Raw genomic sequence first — 20,843 nt, 5'->3', positions numbered from 1 at the left:
AACTACAAACTCCACAACTACAGACTCCGCAACTAGAAAACTCCGCAACTAGAAACTCTACAACTAGAAACTCCACAACTAGAAACTCTGCAACTAGAAACTCCACAACTAGAAACTCCACAGCTAGATACTCCACAACTCTAAACTCCACAACTAAAAACACAAGAACTAGAGACTCCACAACTAGAGCCTGCACAACTAGAGACCCTGCAACTAGAAACTCCACGACTAGAAACTCCACAGCTAGAAACTCCACAGCTAGAAACTCCACAACCATAAACTCCACAACTACAAACTCCAGAACTAGAGACTCCACAACTAGAGCCTGCACAACTAGAGACTCTGCAACTAGAAACTCCACAGCTAGAAACTCCACAACTAAAAACTCCACAACTATAGACTCCGCAACTAGAAACTCCAACTCTTGAAACTCTGCAACACGAAACTCTGCAACTAAAAAATCCACAACTGTAAACTCAAGTAGAATCTTCCCAACTAGAAACCACACAACTAGAAACTCCGCAACTAGAAAATCCACAGCTAGAAATTTCACAACTAGAAACTCCACAACAAGAAACTCCACAACTAAAAACTCCACAACTAAAAACTCCACAACTAGAAACTCCACAACTAGAGACTGCACAACTAGAGACTTCACATTTAGAATTTCCTCATATAGAACTACACAACCAGAAACTCCACAACTAGAGATTCTATAAGTAGAAACTCCAAAGCTAGAAATTCAACAAATAGAAACCCCACAACGAGAAACTCCACAAGTAGGAACTCTGCAACTAGAAAATCTACAACTAGAAACTCGGAAAAAAAACTCCAACTAGAAACTCCAAACCTATAAACTCCACAACTAGAAACTCCTCAACTAGACACTCCACAACTAGAAACTCCACAACTAGCAACTCCAACACTAAAGACTCCACAACTAAAGACTCCACAACTAAACACTCCACAAGTAGAAACTCCACAGATAGAAACACCACACCTTGAAACACCACAACTAGATACTCCACAACTACAAATTCCACAACTAGAGACTCCACAACTAGAGACTCCGCCACTAGAAACTCCAAAACTTGAAACTCTGCAATTCTTAATTCTGCAACTAGAAAATCCACAACTATAAACTCACGTAGAAACTTCTCAACTAGAAACTACACAACTAGAAACTCCACAACTAGAAAATCCACAACTAGAAACTTCCCAACTAGAAACTCCACATCGAGAAACTCCACAACTACAAATTCCACAACTAGAAACTCCGCAACTAGAAACTCCTCAACTAGAAACTCTGCAAATTGAAACTCCTCTACTAGAGACTCCACAACTAGAGACTCCACAACAAAAACTCCGCAACTAGAAACCCGACAACTAGAAACTCCACAACTCTAAACTCCACACCTATCAATTCCGCATCTTGAAACTCCACAGCTAGAAACTCCACAACTATAAACTCCACAACTAGAAACTCCACAGCTAGAAACTGCACAACTATAAACTCCACAACTAGAAACACCAGAACTAGAGACTCCACAACTAGAGCCTGCAAAACTAGAGACTCTGCAACTAGAAACTCCACAGCTAGAAACTCCACAACTAGAAACTCCACAACAATAGACTCCGCAACTAGAAACTCCACAACTTGAAACTCTGCAACACGAAACTCTGCAACTAGAAAATCCACAACTATAAACTCAAGTAGAAACTTCCCAACTAGAAACTACACAACTAGAAGCTCCGCAACTAGAAACTCCGCAACTAGAAAATCCGCAACTAGAAACTCCACAGCTAGAAATTCAGCAACTAAAAACTCTGCAACTAAAAACTCCGCAACTAGAAACTCCACAGCTAGAAAATCCACAAATAGAAACTGCACAACTAGAATCTCCACAACTACAGACTCCGCAACTAGAAAACTCCGCAACTAGAAACTCCACAACTAGAAACTCCACAACTAGAAACTCTGCAACTAGAAACTCCGCAAATAGAAACTCCACAGCTAGAAACTCCACAACTATAGACTCCACAACCAGAAACTCCACAACTAGAGACTCCACAACTACAGCCTGCACAGCTAGAGACTCTGCAACTAGAAACTCCACGACTAGAAACTCCGCAACTAGAAACCCGACAACTACGAACCCCACAACTACGAATTCCACACAAGAAACTCCACAACTATAAACTCCACAACTTGAGCCTGCACAACTAGAGACTCTGCAACTGGAAACTCCACAGCTAGAAACTCCACAACTAAAAACTCCACAACTATAGACTCCGCAACTAGAAACTCCAACTCTTGAAACTCTGCAACACGAAACTCTGCATTGAAAAAAATCCACAACTGTAAACTCAAGTAGAATCTTCCCAACTAGAAACTACACAACTAGAAACTCCGCAACTAGAAAATCCACAACTAGAAACTTCACAACAAGAATCTCCGCAAATGGAAACTTCACAGCTAGAAACTCCACAACTTGAGACTTTGCAACTAGAAACTCGGCAACTAGAAACTTCGCAACTAGAAACTCCACAACGAGAGACTCCTTAACTAAAAACTCCACAACTAGAAACTCCACAACTGCAGACTCCACAACTACAGACTCCACAACTAGAAACTCTGCAACTAGAAACTCTAGACTAGAAACTCCACAACTAGAGACTCCACAACCAGGGACTCCACATCAAAAACTCCGCAACTAGAAACCCGACAACTAAAAACTCCACAACTGAAACTCCACACCTATCAATTCCGCATCTTGAAACTCCACCACTAGAAACTCCACAAATAGAAACTCCACAACTAGAAACTCCACAACTAGAAACTCCACAACTAGTACTCCTCAACTACAAACTCCACAACTGGAAACTCCACAACTAGAAAGTCTGCAACTAGAAACTCCGCAACTAGAAACTCCACGGCTAGAAATTCCGCAACTAGAAACTCTGCAACTAGAAACTCCGCAACTAGAAACTCCACAGCTAGAACATTCACAAATAGAAACTCCACAACTAGAAACTCCACAACTACAGACTCCGCAACTAGAAAACTCCGCAACTAGAAACTCTACAACTAGAAACTCCACAACTAGAAACTCTGCAACTAGAAACTCCACAACTAGAAACTCCACAGCTAGATACTCCACAACTCTAAACTCCGCAACTAAAAACACAAGAACTAGAGACTCCACAACTAGAGCCTGCACAACTAGAGACCCTGCAACTAGAAACTCCACGACTAGAAACTCCACAGCTAGAAACTCCACAGCTAGAAACTCCACAACCATAAACTCCACAACTACAAACTCCAGAACTAGAGACTCCACAACTAGAGCCTGCACAACTAGAGACTCTGCAACTAGAAACTCTACAGCTAGAAACTCCACAACTAAAAACTCCACAACTATAGACTCCGCAACTAGAAACTCCAACTCTTGAAACTCTGCAACACGAAACTCTGCAACTAAAAAATCCACAACTGTAAACTCAAGTAGAATCTTCCCAACTAGAAACTACACAACTAGAAACTCCGCAACTAGAAAATCCACAGCTAGAAACTTCACAACTAGAAACTCCACAACAAGAAACTCTACAACTAAAAACTCCACAACTAAAAACTCCACAACTAGAAACTCCACAACTAGAGACTGCACAACTAGAGACTTCACATTTAGAATTTCCTCATATAGAACTACACAACCAGAAACTCCACAACTAGAGATTCTATAAGTAGAAACTCCAAAGCTAGAAATTCAACAAATAGAAACCCCACAACGAGAAACTCCACAAGTAGGAACTCTGCAACTAGAAAATCTACAACTAGAAACTCGGAAAAAAAACTCCAACTAGAAACTCCACACCTATAAACTCCACAACTAGAAACTCCTCAACTAGACACTCCACAACTAGAAACTCCACAACTAGCAACTCCAACACTAAAGACTCCACAACTAAAGACTCCACAACTAAACACTCCACAAGTAGAAACTCCACAGATAGAAACACCACACCTTGAAACACCACAACTAGATACTCCACAACTACAAATTCCACAACTAGAGACTCCACAACTAGAGACTCCGCCACTAGAAACTCCAAAACTTGAAACTCTGCAATTCTTAATTCTGCAACTAGAAAATCCACAACTATAAACTCACGTAGAAACTTCTCAACTAGAAACTACACAACTAGAAACTCCACAACTAGAAAATCCACAACTAGAAACTTCCCAACTAGAAACTCCACATCGAGAAACTCCGCAACTACAAATTCCACAACTAGAAACTCCGCAACTAGAAACTCCTCAACTAGAAACTCTGCAAATTGATACTCCTCAACTAGAGACTCCACAACTAGAGACTCCACAACAAAAACTCCGCAACTAGAAACCCGACAACTAGAAACTCCACAACTCTAAACTCCACACCTATCAATTCCGCATCTTGAAACTCCACAGCTAGAAACTCCACAACTATAAACTCCACAACTAGAAACTCCAGAACTAGAGACTCTACAGCTAGAAAATCCACAAATAGAAACTTCACAACTAGAAACTCCAAAACTAGAAACTCTGCAACTAGAAACTCCGCAACTAGAAACTCCACAGCTAGAAACTCCACAACTATAAACTCCATAAATAGAAACTCCAGAACTAGAGACTCCACAACTAGAGCCTGCACAACTAGAGACTCCGCAACTAGAAACTCCACGACTAGAAACTCCGTACCTAGAAACCCGACAACTACGAACCCCACAACTACGAATTCCACAATAGAAACTCCACAACTATAAACTCCACAACTTGGCACTTCGCAACTAGAAACTCCTTAACTAGAAACTCCACAACTAGAGACTCCACAACTACAAACTCCACAACTAGAAACTCCACAACTAGAAACTCCGCAACTAGAAACTCCACAGCTCTAAACTCCACAACTTGAGACTTTCCAACTAGAAACTCGGCAACCAGAAACTCCACAACTAGAAACTCCACAACTAGAAACTCCACAAATTGAGACTTTGCAACTAGAAACTCGGCAACTAGAAACTCCACACTTATAAACTCCACAACTAGAAACTCCTGAACTAGACACTCTACAACTAGAAACTCCACAACTAGGAACTCCAACACTAAAGACTCCTCAACTAAAGACTCCACAAGTAGAAACTCCACAGATAGAAACACCAAAACTTGAAACACCACAACTAGATACTCCACAACTACAAATTCCACAACTAGAGACTCCAAAACTAGAGACTCCGCCACTGGAAACTCCACAACTTGAAACTCTGCAACTGTTATATCTGCAACTAGAAAATCCACAACTATAAACTCACGTAGAAACTTCCCAACTACAAACTACACAACTAGAAACTCCACAACTAGAAAATCCACAACTAGAAACTTCCCAACTAGAAACTCCACATCGAAAAACTCCGCAACTACAAATTCTACAACTAGAAACTCCGCAACTAGAAACTGCTCAACTAGAAACTCTGCAAATAGAAACTCCACAACTAGAGACTCCACAACTCGAAACTCCACACTTATCAATTCCGCATCTTGAAACTCCACAACTAGCCACTCCACAACTAGAAACTCCACAACAAGAAACTCCACAACTAGATACTCCAGAACTACAAATTCCACAACTAGAAACTCCGCAACTACTAACTCCACAACTAGAAACTCCCCGACTAGAAACTCCGCAAATAGAAACTCCGCAAATAGAAACTCCACAGCTAAAAACTCCACAACTATAAACTCTGCAACTAGAAACTCCGCAACTAGAAACTCCACAGCTAGAAACTCCACAACTATAAACTCCACAACTAGAAACTTCAGAACTAGAGACTCCACAACTAGAGCCTGCACAACTAGAGACTCTGCAACTAGAAACTCCACAGCTAGAAACTCCACAACTAGAAACTCCACAACCATAGACTCCGCAACTAGAAACTCCACAACTTGAAACTCTGCAACACGAAACTCTGCAACTAGAAAATTCACAACTATAAACTCAAGTAGAAACTTCCCAACTAGAAACTACACAACTAGAAGCTCCGCAACTAGAAACTCCGCAACTAGAAAATCCGCAAATAGAAACTTCACAACTAGAAACTCCACAACAGGAAACTCCACAACTAAAAACTCCACAACTAAAAATCCAGAACTAGAAACTCCATGACTAGAGATTCCATAAGCAGAAACTCCACAGCTAGGATTTCAACAACTAGAAACCCCACAACTAGAAACTCCACAACTAGAAACTCTGCAACTAAAAAATCTACAACTAGAAACTCGAAAACTAAAACTCCAACTAGAAACTGAACACCTAGAAACTCTAAAACCAGAAACTCCGCAACTAGACACTCCACAACTAGAAACTCCACAACTAGGAACTCCACAACTAGAGACTCTACAACTACAAACTCCACAGATAGAAACACCACAACTTGAGACTTCGCATTTAAAAACACGGCAACTAGAAACTCACCAACTAGAAACTCCGCAACTATAAACTCCATAACTAGAAACTCCACAACTTGAAACACCACAACTAGATACTCCACAACTACAAATTCCACAACTAAAAACTCTACAACTACTACTGTGCAACTACAAACTCCACAACTAGAAACTCCACAACTAGAAAGTCTGTAACTAGAAACTCCGCAACTAGAAACTCCACAGCTAGATATTCCGCAACTAGAAACTCTGCAACTAGAAACTCCGCAACTAGAAACTCCACAGCTAGAAAATCCACAAATAGAAACTCCACAACTAGAAACTCCACAGCTAGAAACTCCACAACTATAAACTCCACAACTAGAAACACCAGAACTAGAGACTCCACAACTAGAGACTCTGCAACTAGAAACTCCACAGCTAGAAACTCCACAACTAGAAACTCCACAACAATAGACTCCGAAACAAGAAACTCCACAACTTGAAACTCTGCAACACGAAACTCTGCAACTAGAAAATCCACAACTATAAACTCAAGTAGAAACTTCCCAACTAGAAACTACACAACTAGAAGCTCCGCAACTAGAAACTCCGCAACTAGAAAATCCGCAACTAGAAACTCCGCAGCTAGAAATTCAGCAACTAAAAACTCTGCAACTAAAAACTCCGCAACTAGAAACTCCACAGCTAGAAAATCCACAAATAGAAACTGCACAACTAGAAACTCCACAACTACAGACTCCGCAACTAGAAAACTCCGCAACTAGAAACTCCACAACTAGAAACTCCACAACTAGAAACTCTGCAACTAGAAACTCCGCAAATAGAAACTCCACAGCTAGAAACTCCACAACTATAAACTCCACAACCAGAAACTCCACAACTAGAGACTCCACAACTACAGCCTGCACAACTAGAGACTCTGCAACTAGAAACTCCACGACTAGAAACTCCGCAACTAGAAACCCGACAACTACGAACCCCACAACTACGAATTCCACACAAGAAACTCCACAACTATAAACTCCACAACTTGAGCCTGCACAACTAGAGACTCTGCAACTGGAAACTCCACAGCTAGAAACTCCACAACTAAAAACTCCACAACTATAGACTCCGCAACTAGAAACTCCAACTCTTGAAACTCTGCAACACGAAACTCTGCATTGAAAAAAATCCACAACTGTAAACTCAAGTAGAATCTTCCCAACTAGAAACTACACAACTAGAAACTCCGCAACTAGAAAATCCACAACTAGAAACTTCACAACAAGAATCTCCGCAAATGGAAACTCCACAGCTAGAAACTCCACAACTTGAGACTTTGCAACTAGAAACTCGACAACTAGAAACTTCGCAACTAGAAACTCCACAACTGCAGACTCCACAACTACAGACTCCACAACTAGAAACTCTGCAACTAGAAACTCTGCAACTAGAAACTCCACAACTAGAGACTCCACAACCAGGGACTCCACATCAAAAACTCCGCAACTAGAAACCCGACAACTAAAAACACAAGAACTAGAGACTCCACAACTAGAGCCTGCACAACTAGAGACCCTGCAACTAGAAACTCCACGACTAGAAACTCCACAGCTAGAAACTCCACAGCTAGAAACTCCACAACCATAAACTCCACAACTACAAACTCCAGAACTAGAGACTCCACAACTAGAGCCTGCACAACTAGAGACTCTGCAACTAGAAACTCCACAGCTAGAAACTCCACAACTAAAAACTCCCCAACTATAGACTCCGCAACTAGAAACTCCAACTCTTGAAACTCTGCAACACGAAACTCTGCAACTAAAAAATCCACAACTGTAAACTCAAGTAGAATCTTCCCAACTAGAAACTACACAACTAGAAACTCTGCAACTAGAAACTCCGCAAATAGAAACTCCACAGCTAGAAACTCCACAACAAGAAACTCCACAACTAAAAACTCCACAACTAAAAACTCCACAACTAGAAACTCCACAACTAGAGACTGCACAACTAGAGACTTCACATTTAGAATTTCCTCATATAGAACTACACAACTAGAAACTCCACAACTAGAGATTCTATAAGTAGAAACTCCACAGCTAGAAATTCAACAAATAGAAACCCCACAACGAGAAACTCCACAAGTAGGAACTCTGCAACTAGAAAATCTACAACTAGAAACTCGGAAAAAAAACTCCAACTAGAAACTCCACACCTATAAACTCCACAACTAGAAACTCCTCAACTAGACACTCCACAACTAGAAACTCCACAACTAGCAACTCCAACACTAAAGACTCCACAACTAAAGACTCCACAACTAAACACTCCACAAGTAGAAACTCCACAGATAGAAACACCACACCTTGAAACACCACAACTAGATACTCCACAACTACAAATTCCACAACTAGAGACTCCACAACTAGAGACTCCGCCACTAGAAACTCCAAAACTTGAAACTCTGCAATTCTTAGTTCTGCAACTAGAAAATCCACAACTATAAACTCACGTAGAAACTTCTCAACTAGAAACTACACAACTAGAAACTCCACAACTAGAAAATCCACAACTAGAAACTTCCCAACTAGAAACTCCACATCGAAAAACTCCGCAACTACAAATTCCACAACTAGAAACTCCGCAACTAGAAACTCCTCAACTAGAAACTCTGCAAATTGAAACTCCTCAACTAGAGACTCCACAACTAGAGACTCCACAACAAAAACTCCACAACTAGAAACCTGACAACTAGAAACTCCACAACTCTAAACTCCACACCTATCAATTCCGCATCTTGAAACTCCTCAGCTAGAAACTCCACAACTATAAACTCCACAACTAGAAACTCCAGAACTAGAGACTCTACAGCTAGAAAATCCACAAATAGAAACTCCACAACTAGAAACTCCAAAACTAGAAACTCTGCAACTAGAAACTCCGCAACTAGAAACTCCACAGCTAGAAACTCCACAACTATAAACTCCACAACTAGAAACTTCAGAAATAGAGACTCCACAACTAGAGCCTGCACAACTAGAGACTCTGCAACTAGAAACACCACAGCTAGAAACTCCACAGCTAGAAACTCCACAACTATAGACTCCTCAACTAGAAACTCCACAACTTGAAACTCTGCAACACGAAACTCTGCAACTAGAAATTCCACAACTATAAACTCAAGTAGAAACTTCCCAACTAGAAACTACACAACTAGAAGCTCCGGAACTAGAAACTCCGCAACTAGAAAATCCGCAAATAGAAACTCCACAACTAGAAACTCCATGACTAGAAACTCCGCCACTAGAAACTCTGCAACTAGAAACTCCACAACTAGAGACTCCACAACCAGGGACTCCACATCAAAAACTCCGCAACTAGAAACCCGACAACTAGAAACTCCACAACTAGAAACTCCACACCTATCAATTCCGCATCTTGAAACTCCACAACTATAAACTCTGCAACTAGAAACTCCGCAACTAGAAACTCCACAGCTAGAAACTCCACAACTATAAACTCCACAACTAGAAACTTCAGAACTAGAGACTCCACAACTAGAGCCTGCACAACTAGAGACTCTGCAACTAGAAACTCCACAGCTAGAAACTCCACAACTAGAAACTCCACAACCATAGACTCCGCAACTAGAAACTCCACAACTTGAAACTCTGCAACACGAAACTCTGCAACTAGAAAATTCACAACTATAAACTCAAGTAGAAACTTCCCAACTAGAAACTACACAACTAGAAGCTCCGCAACTAGAAACTCCGCAACTAGAAAATCCGCAAATAGAAACTTCACAACTAGAAACTCCACAACAGGAAACTCCACAACTAAAAACTCCACAACTAAAAATCCAGAACTAGAAACTCCATGACTAGAGATTCCATAAGCAGAAACTCCACAGCTAGGATTTCAACAACTAGAAACTCCACAACTATAAACTCCACAACTTGACACTTCGCGACTAGAAACTCCTTAACTAGAAACTCCACAACTAGAGACTCCACAACTACAAACTCCACAACTAGAAACTCCACAACTAGAAACTCAGCCACTGGAAAATCAGCAGCTAGAAACTCCACAACTTGAGACTTTGCAACTAGAAACTCGACAACTAAAAACTTCGCAACTAGAAACTTCACAACGAGAGACTCCTTAACTAAAAACTCCACAACAAGAAACTCCACAACTGCAGACTCCACAGCTACAGACTCCACTACTAGAAACTCCGCAACTAGAAGCACTGCAACTAGAAACTCCACAACTAGAGACTCCACAACCAGAGACTCCACATCAAAAACTCCGCAACTAGAAACCCGACAACTAGAAACTCCACAACTAGAAACTCCACACCTATCAATTCCGCATCTTGAAACTCCACCACTAGAAACTCTACAACTAGAAACTCCACAACTAGAAACTCCACAACTAGTACTCCGCAACTACAAACTCCACAACTAGAAACTCCACAACTAGAAAGTCTGCAACTAGCAACTCCGCAACTAGAAACTCCACAGCTAGAAATTCCGCAACTAGAAACTCTGCAACTAGAAACTCCGCAACTAGAAACTCCACAGCTAGAAAATCCACAAATAGAAACTCCACAACTAAAAACTCCACAACTACAGACTCCGCAACTAGAAAACTCCGCAACTAGAAACTCCACAACTAGAAACTCCACAACTAGAAACTCTGCAACTAGAAACTCCACAACTAGAAACTCCACAGCTAGAAACTCCACAACTATAAACTCCACAACTAGAAACACCAGAACTAGAGACTCCACAACTATAGCCTGCACAACTAGAGACTCTGCAACTAGAAACTCCACGACTAGAAACTCCACAGCTAGAAACTCCGCAGCTAGAAACTCCACAACCTTAAACTCCACAACTAGAAACTCCAGAACTAGAGACTTCACAACTAGAGCCTGCACAACTAGAGACTCTGCAACTAGAAACTCCACAGCTAGAAACCCCGCAACTAAAAACTCCCCAACTATAGACTCCGCAACTAGAAACTCCAACTCTTGAAACTCTGCAACACGAAACTCTGCAACTAAAAAATCCACAACTGTAAACTCAAGTAGAATATTCCCAACTAGAAACTACACAACTAGAAACTCTGCAACTAGAAACTCCGCAAATAGAAACTCCACAGCTAGAAACTCCACAACTATAAACTCCATAAATAGAAACTCCAGAACTAGAGACTCCACAACTAGAGCCTGCACAACTAGAGACTCCGCAACTAGAAACTCCACGACTAGAAACTCCGTACCTAGAAACCCGACAACTACGAACAACACAACTACGAATTCCACAATAGAAACTCCACAACTATAAACTCCACAACTTGACACTTCGCAACTAGAAACTCCTTAACTAGAAACTCCACAACTAGAGACTCCACAACTACAAACTCCACAACTAGAAACTCCACAAATAGAAACTCCGCAACTAGAAACTCCACAGCTCTAAACTCCACAACTTGAGACTTTCCAACTAGAAACTCGGCAACCAGAAACTCCACAACTAGAAACTCCACAACTAGAAACTCCACTACTAGAAACTCCACAAATTGAGACTTTGCAACTAGAAACTCGGCAACTAGAAACTCCACACCTATAAACTCCACAACTAGAAACTCCTCAACTAGACACTCTACAACTAGAAACTCCACAACTAGGAACTCCAACACTAAAGACTCCTCAACTAAAGACTCCACAAGTAGAAACTCCACAGATAGAAACACCAAAACTTGAAACACCACAACTAGAAACTCCACAACTACAAATTTCACAACTACAGACTCCACAACTAGAGACTCCGCCACTAGAAACTCCACAACTTGATACTCTGCAACTCTTATATCTGCAACTAGAAAATCCACAACTATAAACTCACGTAGAAACTTCCCAACTACAAACTACACAACTAGAAACTCCGCAACTAGAAAATCCACAACTAGAAACTTCCCAACTAGAAACTCCACATCGAAAAACTCCGCAACTACAAATTCCACCACTAGAAACTCCGCAACTAGAAACTCCTCAACTAGAAACTCTGCAAATAGAAACTCCACAACTAGAGACTCCACAACTCGAAACTCCACACTTATCAATTCCGCAACTTGAAACTCCACAACTAGCCACTCCACAACTAGAAACTCCACAACTAGAAACTCCACAACTAGATACTCCAGAACTACAAATTCCACAACTAGAAACTCCGCAACTACTAACTCCACAACTAGAAACTCCCCGACTAGAAACTCCGCAAATAGAAACTCCGCAAATAGAAACTCCACAGCTAAAAACTCCACAACTATAAACTCTGCAACTAGAAACCCCGCAACTAGAAACTCCACAGCTAGAAACTCCACAACTATAAACTCCACAACTAGAAACTTCAGAACTAGAGACTCCACAACTAGAGCCTGCACAACTAGAGACTCTGTAACTAGAAACTCCACAGCTAGAAACTCCACAACTAGAAACTCCACAACCATAGACTCCGCAACTAGAAACTCCACAACTTGAAACTCTGCAACACGAAACTCTGCAACTAGAAAATCCACAACTATAAACTCAAGTAGAAACTTCCCAACTAGAAACTACACAACTAGAAGCTCCGCAACTAGAAACTCCGCAACTAGAAAATCCGCAAATAGAAACTTCACAACTAGAAACTCCACAACAGGAAACTCCACAACTAAAAACTCCACAACTAAAAATCCACAACTAGAAACTCCATGACTAGAGATTCCATAAGTAGAAACTCCACAGCTAGAATTTCAACAACTAGAAACCCCACAACTAGAAACTTCACAACTAGAAACTCTGCAACTAAAAAATCTACAACTAGAAACTCGAAAACTAAAACTCCAACTAGAAACTGAACACCTAGAAACTCTAAAACCAGAAACTCCGCAACTAGACACTCCACAACTAGAAACTCCACAACTAGGAACTCCACAACTAGAGACTCTACAACTAGAAACTCCACAGATAGAAACACCACAACTTGAGACTTCGCATTTAAAAACACGGCAACTAGAAACTCACCAACTAGAAACTCCGCAACTATAAACTCCATAACTAGAAACTCCACAACTTGAAACACCACAACTAGATACTCCACAACTACAAATTCCACAACTAAAAACTCCACAACTAGAAACTCCAAAACTAGAAACACTGCAACTGGAAACTCCACAACTAGAGACTCCACAACCAGAGACTCCACATCAAAAACTCCGCAACCAGAAACCCGACAACTAGAAACTCCACAACTAGAAACTCCACACCTTTCAATTCCGCATCTTGAAACTCCACCACTAGAAACTCCACAACTAGAAACTCCACAACTAGAAACTCCACAACTACTACTCCGCAACTACAAACTCCACAACTAGAAACTCCACAACTAGAAAGTCTATAACTAGAAACTCCGCAACTAGAAACTCCACAGCTAGATATTCCGCAACTAGAAACTCTGCAACTAGAAACTCCGCCACTAGAAACTCCACAGCTAGAAAATCCACAAATAGAAACTCCACAACTAGAAACTCCACAGCTAGAAACTGCACAACTATAAACTCCACAACTAGAAACACCAGAACTAGAGACTCCACAACTAGAGCCTGCACAACTAGAGACTCTGCAACTAGAAACTCCACAGCTAGAAACTCCACAACTAGAAACTCCACAACAATAGACTCCGCAACTAGAAACTCCACAACTTGAAACTCTGCAACACGAAACTCTGCAACTAGAAAATCCACAACTATAAACTCAAGTAGAAACTTCCCAACTAGAAACTACACAACTAGAAGCTCCGCAACTAGAAACTCCGCAACTAGAAAATCCGCAACTAGAAACTCCACAGCTAGAAATTCAGCAACTAAAAACTCTGCAACTAAAAACTCCGCAACTAGAAACTCCACAGCTAGAAAATCCACAAATAGAAACTGCACAACTAGAAACTCCACAACTACAGACTCCGCAACTAGAAAACTCCGCAACTAGAAACTCCACAACTAGAAACTCCACAACTAGAAACTCTGCAACTAGAAACTCCGCAAATAGAAACTCCACAGCTAGAAACTCCACAACTATAAACTCCACAACCAGAAACTCCACAACTAGAGACTCCACAACTACAGCCTGCACAGCTAGAGACTCTGCAACTAGAAACTCCACGACTAGAAACTCCGCAACTAGAAACCCGACAACTACGAACCCCACAACTACGAATTCCACACAAGAAACTCCACAACTATAAACTCCACAACTTGAGCCTGCACAACTAGAGACTCTGCAACTGGAAACTCCACAGCTAGAAACTCCACAACTAAAAACTCCACAACTATAGACTCCGCAACTAGAAACTCCAACTCTTGAAACTCTGCAACACGAAACTCTGCATTGAAAAAAATCCACAACTGTAAACTCAAGTAGAATCTTCCCAACTAGAAACTACACAACTAGAAACTCCGCAACTAGAAAATCCACAACTAGAAACTTCACAACAAGAATCTCCGCAAATGGAAACTCCACAGCTAGAAACTCCACAACTTGAGACTTTGCAACTAGAAACTCGGCAACTAGAAACTTCGCAACTAGAAACTCCACAACGAGAGACTCCTTAACTAAAAACTCCACAACTAGAAACTCCACAACTGCAGACTCCACAACTACAGACTCCACGACTAGAAACTCTGCAACTAGAAACTCTAGACTAGAAACTCCACAACTAGAGACTCCACAACCAGGGACTCCACATCAAAAACTCCGCAACTAGAAACCCGACAACTAGAAACTCCACAACTGAAACTCCACACCTATCAATTCCGCATCTTGAAACTCCACCACTAGAAACTCCACAAATAGAAACTCCACAACTAGAAACTCCACAACTAGAAACTCCACAACTAGTACTCCGCAACTACAAACTCCACAACTGGAAACTCCACAACTAGAAAGTCTGCAACTAGAAACTCCGCAACTAGAAACTCCATGGCTAGAAATTCCGCAACTAGAAACTCTGCAACTAGAAACTCCGCAACTAGAAACTCCACAGCTAGAACATTCACAAATAGAAACTCCACAACTACAAACTCCACAACTACAGACTCCGCAACTAGAAAACTCCGCAACTAGAAACTCTACAACTAGAAACTCCACAACTAGAAACTCTGCAACTAGAAACTCCACAACTAGAAACTCCACAGCTAGATACTCCACAACTCTAAACTCCACAACTAAAAACACAAGAACTAGAGACTCCACAACTAGAGCCTGCACAACTAGAGACCCTGCAACTAGAAACTCCACGACTAGAAACTCCACAGCTAGAAACTCCACAGCTAGAAACTCCACAACCATAAACTCCACAACTACAAACTCCAGAACTAGAGACTCCACAACTAGAGCCTGCACAACTAGAGACTCTGCAACTAGAAACTCCACAGCTAGAAACTCCACAACTAAAAACTCCACAACTATAGACTCCGCAACTAGAAACTCCAACTCTTGAAACTCTGCAACACGAAACTCTGCAACTAAAAAATCCACAACTGTAAACTCAAGTAGAATCTTCCCAACTAGAAACCACACAACTAGAAACTCCGCAACTAGAAAATCCACAGCTAGAAATTTCACAACTAGAAACTCCACAACAAGAAACTCCACAACTAAAAACTCCACAACTAAAAACTCCACAACTAGAAACTCCACAACTAGAGACTGCACAACTAGAGACTTCACATTTAGAATTTCCTCATATAGAACTACACAACCAGAAACTCCACAACTAGAGATTCTATAAGTAGAAACTCCAAAGCTAGAAATTCAACAAATAGAAACCCCACAACGAGAAACTCCACAAGTAGGAACTCTGCAACTAGAAAATCTACAACTAGAAACTCGGAAAAAAAACTCCAACTAGAAACTCCAAACCTATAAACTCCACAACTAGAAACTCCTCAACTAGACACTCCACAACTAGAAACTCCACAACTAGCAACTCCAACACTAAAGACTCCACAACTAAAGACTCCACAACTAAACACTCCACAAGTAGAAACTCCACAGATAGAAACACCACACCTTGAAACACCACAACTAGATACTCCACAACTACAAATTCCACAACTAGAGACTCCACAACTAGAGACTCCGCCACTAGAAACTCCAAAACTTGAAACTCTGCAATTCTTAATTCTGCAACTAGAAAATCCACAACTATAAACTCACGTAGAAACTTCTCAACTAGAAACTACACAACTAGAAACTCCACAACTAGAAAATCCACAACTAGAAACTTCCCAACTAGAAACTCCACATCGAAAAACTCCACAACTACAAATTCCACAACTAGAAACTCCGCAACTAGAAACTCCTCAACTAGAAACTCTGCAAATTGAAACTCCTCTACTAGAGACTCCACAACTAGAGACTCCACAACAAAAACTCCGCAACTAGAAACCCGACAACTAGAAACTCCACAACTCTAAACTCCACACCTATCAATTCCGCATCTTGAAACTCCACAGCTAGAAACTCCACAACTATAAACTCCACAACTAGAAACTCCACAGCTAGAAACTGCACAACTATAAACTCCACAACTAGAAACACCAGAACTAGAGACTCCACAACTAGAGCCTGCAAAACTAGAGACTCTGCAACTAGAAACTCCACAGCTAGAAACTCCACAACTAGAAACTCCACAACAATAGACTCCGCAACTAGAAACTCCACAACTTGAAACTCTGCAACACGAAACTCTGCAACTAGAAAATCCACAACTATAAACTCAAGTAGAAACTTCCCAACTAGAAACTACACAACTAGAAGCTCCGCAACTAGAAACTCCGCAACTAGAAAATCCGCAACTAGAAACTCCACAGCTAGAAATTCAGCAACTAAAAACTCTGCAACTAAAAACTCCGCAACTAGAAACTCCACAGCTAGAAAATCCACAAATAGAAACTGCACAACTAGAATCTCCACAACTACAGACTCCGCAACTAGAAAACTCCGCAACTAGAAACTCCACAACTAGAAACTCCACAACTAGAAACTCTGCAACTAGAAACTCCGCAAATAGAAACTCCACAGCTAGAAACTCCACAACTATAGACTCCACAACCAGAAACTCCACAACTAGAGACTCCACAACTACAGCCTGCACAGCTAGAGACTCTGCAACTAGAAACTCCACGACTAGAAACTCCGCAACTAGAAACCCGACAACTACGAACCCCACAACTACGAATTCCACACAAGAAACTCCACAACTATAAACTCCACAACTTGAGCCTGCACAACTAGAGACTCTGCAACTGGAAACTCCACAGCTAGAAACTCCACAACTAAAAACTCCACAACTATAGACTCCGCAACTAGAAACTCCAACTCTTGAAACTCTGCAACACGAAACTCTGCATTGAAAAAAATCCACAACTGTAAACTCAAGTAGAATCTTCCCAACTAGAAACTACACAACTAGAAACTCCGCAACTAGAAAATCCACAACTAGAAACTTCACAACAAGAATCTCCGCAAATGGAAACTTCACAGCTAGAAACTCCACAACTTGAGACTTTGCAACTAGAAACTCGGCAACTAGAAACTTCGCAACTAGAAACTCCACAACGAGAGACTCCTTAACTAAAAACTCCACAACTAGAAACTCCACAACTGCAGACTCCACAACTACAGACTCCACAACTAGAAACTCTGCAACTAGAAACTCTAGACTAGAAACTCCACAACTAGAGACTCCACAACCAGGGACTCCACATCAAAAACTCCGCAACTAGAAACCCGACAACTAAAAACTCCACAACTGAAACTCCACACCTATCAATTCCGCATCTTGAAACTCCACCACTAGAAACTCCACAAATAGAAACTCCACAACTAGAAACTCCACAACTAGAAACTCCACAACTAGTACTCCTCAACTACAAACTCCACAACTGGAAACTCCACAACTAGAAAGTCTGCAACTAGAAACTCCGCAACTAGAAACTCCACGGCTAGAAATTCCGCAACTAGAAACTCTGCAACTAGAAACTCCGCAACTAGAAACTCCACAGCTAGAACATTCACAAATAGAAACTCCACAACTAGAAACTCCACAACTACAGACTCCGCAACTAGAAAACTCCGCAACTAGAAACTCTACAACTAGAAACTCCACAACTAGAAACTCTGCAACTAGAAACTCCACAACTAGAAACTCCACAGCTAGATACTCCACAACTCTAAACTCCGCAACTAAAAACACAAGAACTAGAGACTCCACAACTAGAGCCTGCACAACTAGAGACCCTGCAACTAGAAACTCCACGACTAGAAACTCCACAGCTAGAAACTCCACAGCTAGAAACTCCACAACCATAAACTCCACAACTACAAACTCCAGAACTAGAGACTCCACAACTAGAGCCTGCACAACTAGAGACTCTGCAACTAGAAACTCTACAGCTAGAAACTCCACAACTAAAAACTCCACAACTATAGACTCCGCAACTAGAAACTCCAACTCTTGAAACTCTGCAACACGAAACTCTGCAACTAAAAAATCCACAACTGTAAACTCAAGTAGAATCTTCCCAACTAGAAACTACACAACTAGAAACTCCGCAACTAGAAAATCCACAGCTAGAAACTTCACAACTAGAAACTCCACAACAAGAAACTCTACAACTAAAAACTCCACAACTAAAAACTCCACAACTAGAAACTCCACAACTAGAGACTGCACAACTAGAGACTTCACATTTAGAATTTCCTCATATAGAACTACACAACCAGAAACTCCACAACTAGAGATTCTATAAGTAGAAACTCCAAAGCTAGAAATTCAACAAATAGAAACCCCACAACGAGAAACTCCACAAGTAGGAACTCTGCAACTAGAAAATCTACAACTAGAAACTCGGAAAAAAAACTCCAACTAGAAACTCCACACCTATAAACTCCACAACTAGAAACTCCTCAACTAGACACTCCACAACTAGAAACTCCACAACTAGCAACTCCAACACTAAAGACTCCACAACTAAAGACTCCACAACTAAACACTCCACAAGTAGAAACTCCACAGATAGAAACACCACACCTTGAAACACCACAACTAGATACTCCACAACTACAAATTCCACAACTAGAGACTCCACAACTAGAGACTCCGCCACTAGAAACTCCAAAACTTGAAACTCTGCAATTCTTAATTCTGCAACTAGAAAATCCACAACTATAAACTCACGTAGAAACTTCTCAACTAGAAACTACACAACTAGAAACTCCACAACTAGAAAATCCACAACTAGAAACTTCCCAACTAGAAACTCCACATCGAGAAACTCCGCAACTACAAATTCCACAACTAGAAACTCCGCAACTAGAAACTCCTCAACTAGAAACTCTGCAAATTGATACTCCTCAACTAGAGACTCCACAACTAGAGACTCCACAACAAAAACTCCGCAACTAGAAACCCGACAACTAGAAACTCCACAACTCTAAACTCCACACCTATCAATTCCGCATCTTGAAACTCCACAGCTAGAAACTCCACAACTATAAACTCCACAACTAGAAACTCCAGAACTAGAGACTCTACAGCTAGAAAATCCACAAATAGAAACTTCACAACTAGAAACTCCAAAACTAGAAACTCTGCAACTAGAAACTCCGCAACTAGAAACTCCACAGCTAGAAACTCCACAACTATAAACTCCATAAATAGAAACTCCAGAACTAGAGACTCCACAACTAGAGCCTGCACAACTAGAGACTCCGCAACTAGAAACTCCACGACTAGAAACTCCGTACCTAGAAACCCGACAACTACGAACCCCACAACTACGAATTCCACAATAGAAACTCCACAACTATAAACTCCACAACTTGGCACTTCGCAACTAGAAACTCCTTAACTAGAAACTCCACAACTAGAGACTCCACAACTACAAACTCCACAACTAGAAACTCCACAACTAGAAACTCCGCAACTAGAAACTCCACAGCTCTAAACTCCACAACTTGAGACTTTCCAACTAGAAACTCGGCAACCAGAAACTCCACAACTAGAAACTCCACAACTAGAAACTCCACAAATTGAGACTTTGCAACTAGAAACTCGGCAACTAGAAACTCCACACTTATAAACTCCACAACTAGAAACTCCTGAACTAGACACTCTACAACTAGAAACTCCACAACTAGGAACTCCAACACTAAAGACTCCTCAACTAAAGACTCCACAAGTAGAAACTCCACAGATAGAAACACCAAAACTTGAAACACCACAACTAGATACTCCACAACTACAAATTCCAC

The sequence above is a fragment of the Rhipicephalus microplus genome, chromosome 8 (assembly GCF_043290135.1).
Source record: "Rhipicephalus microplus isolate Deutch F79 chromosome 8, USDA_Rmic, whole genome shotgun sequence".
Taxonomy (NCBI): Eukaryota; Metazoa; Arthropoda; class Arachnida; order Ixodida; family Ixodidae; genus Rhipicephalus; species Rhipicephalus microplus.
Note: the sequence above shows the minus strand (reverse complement) of the source record.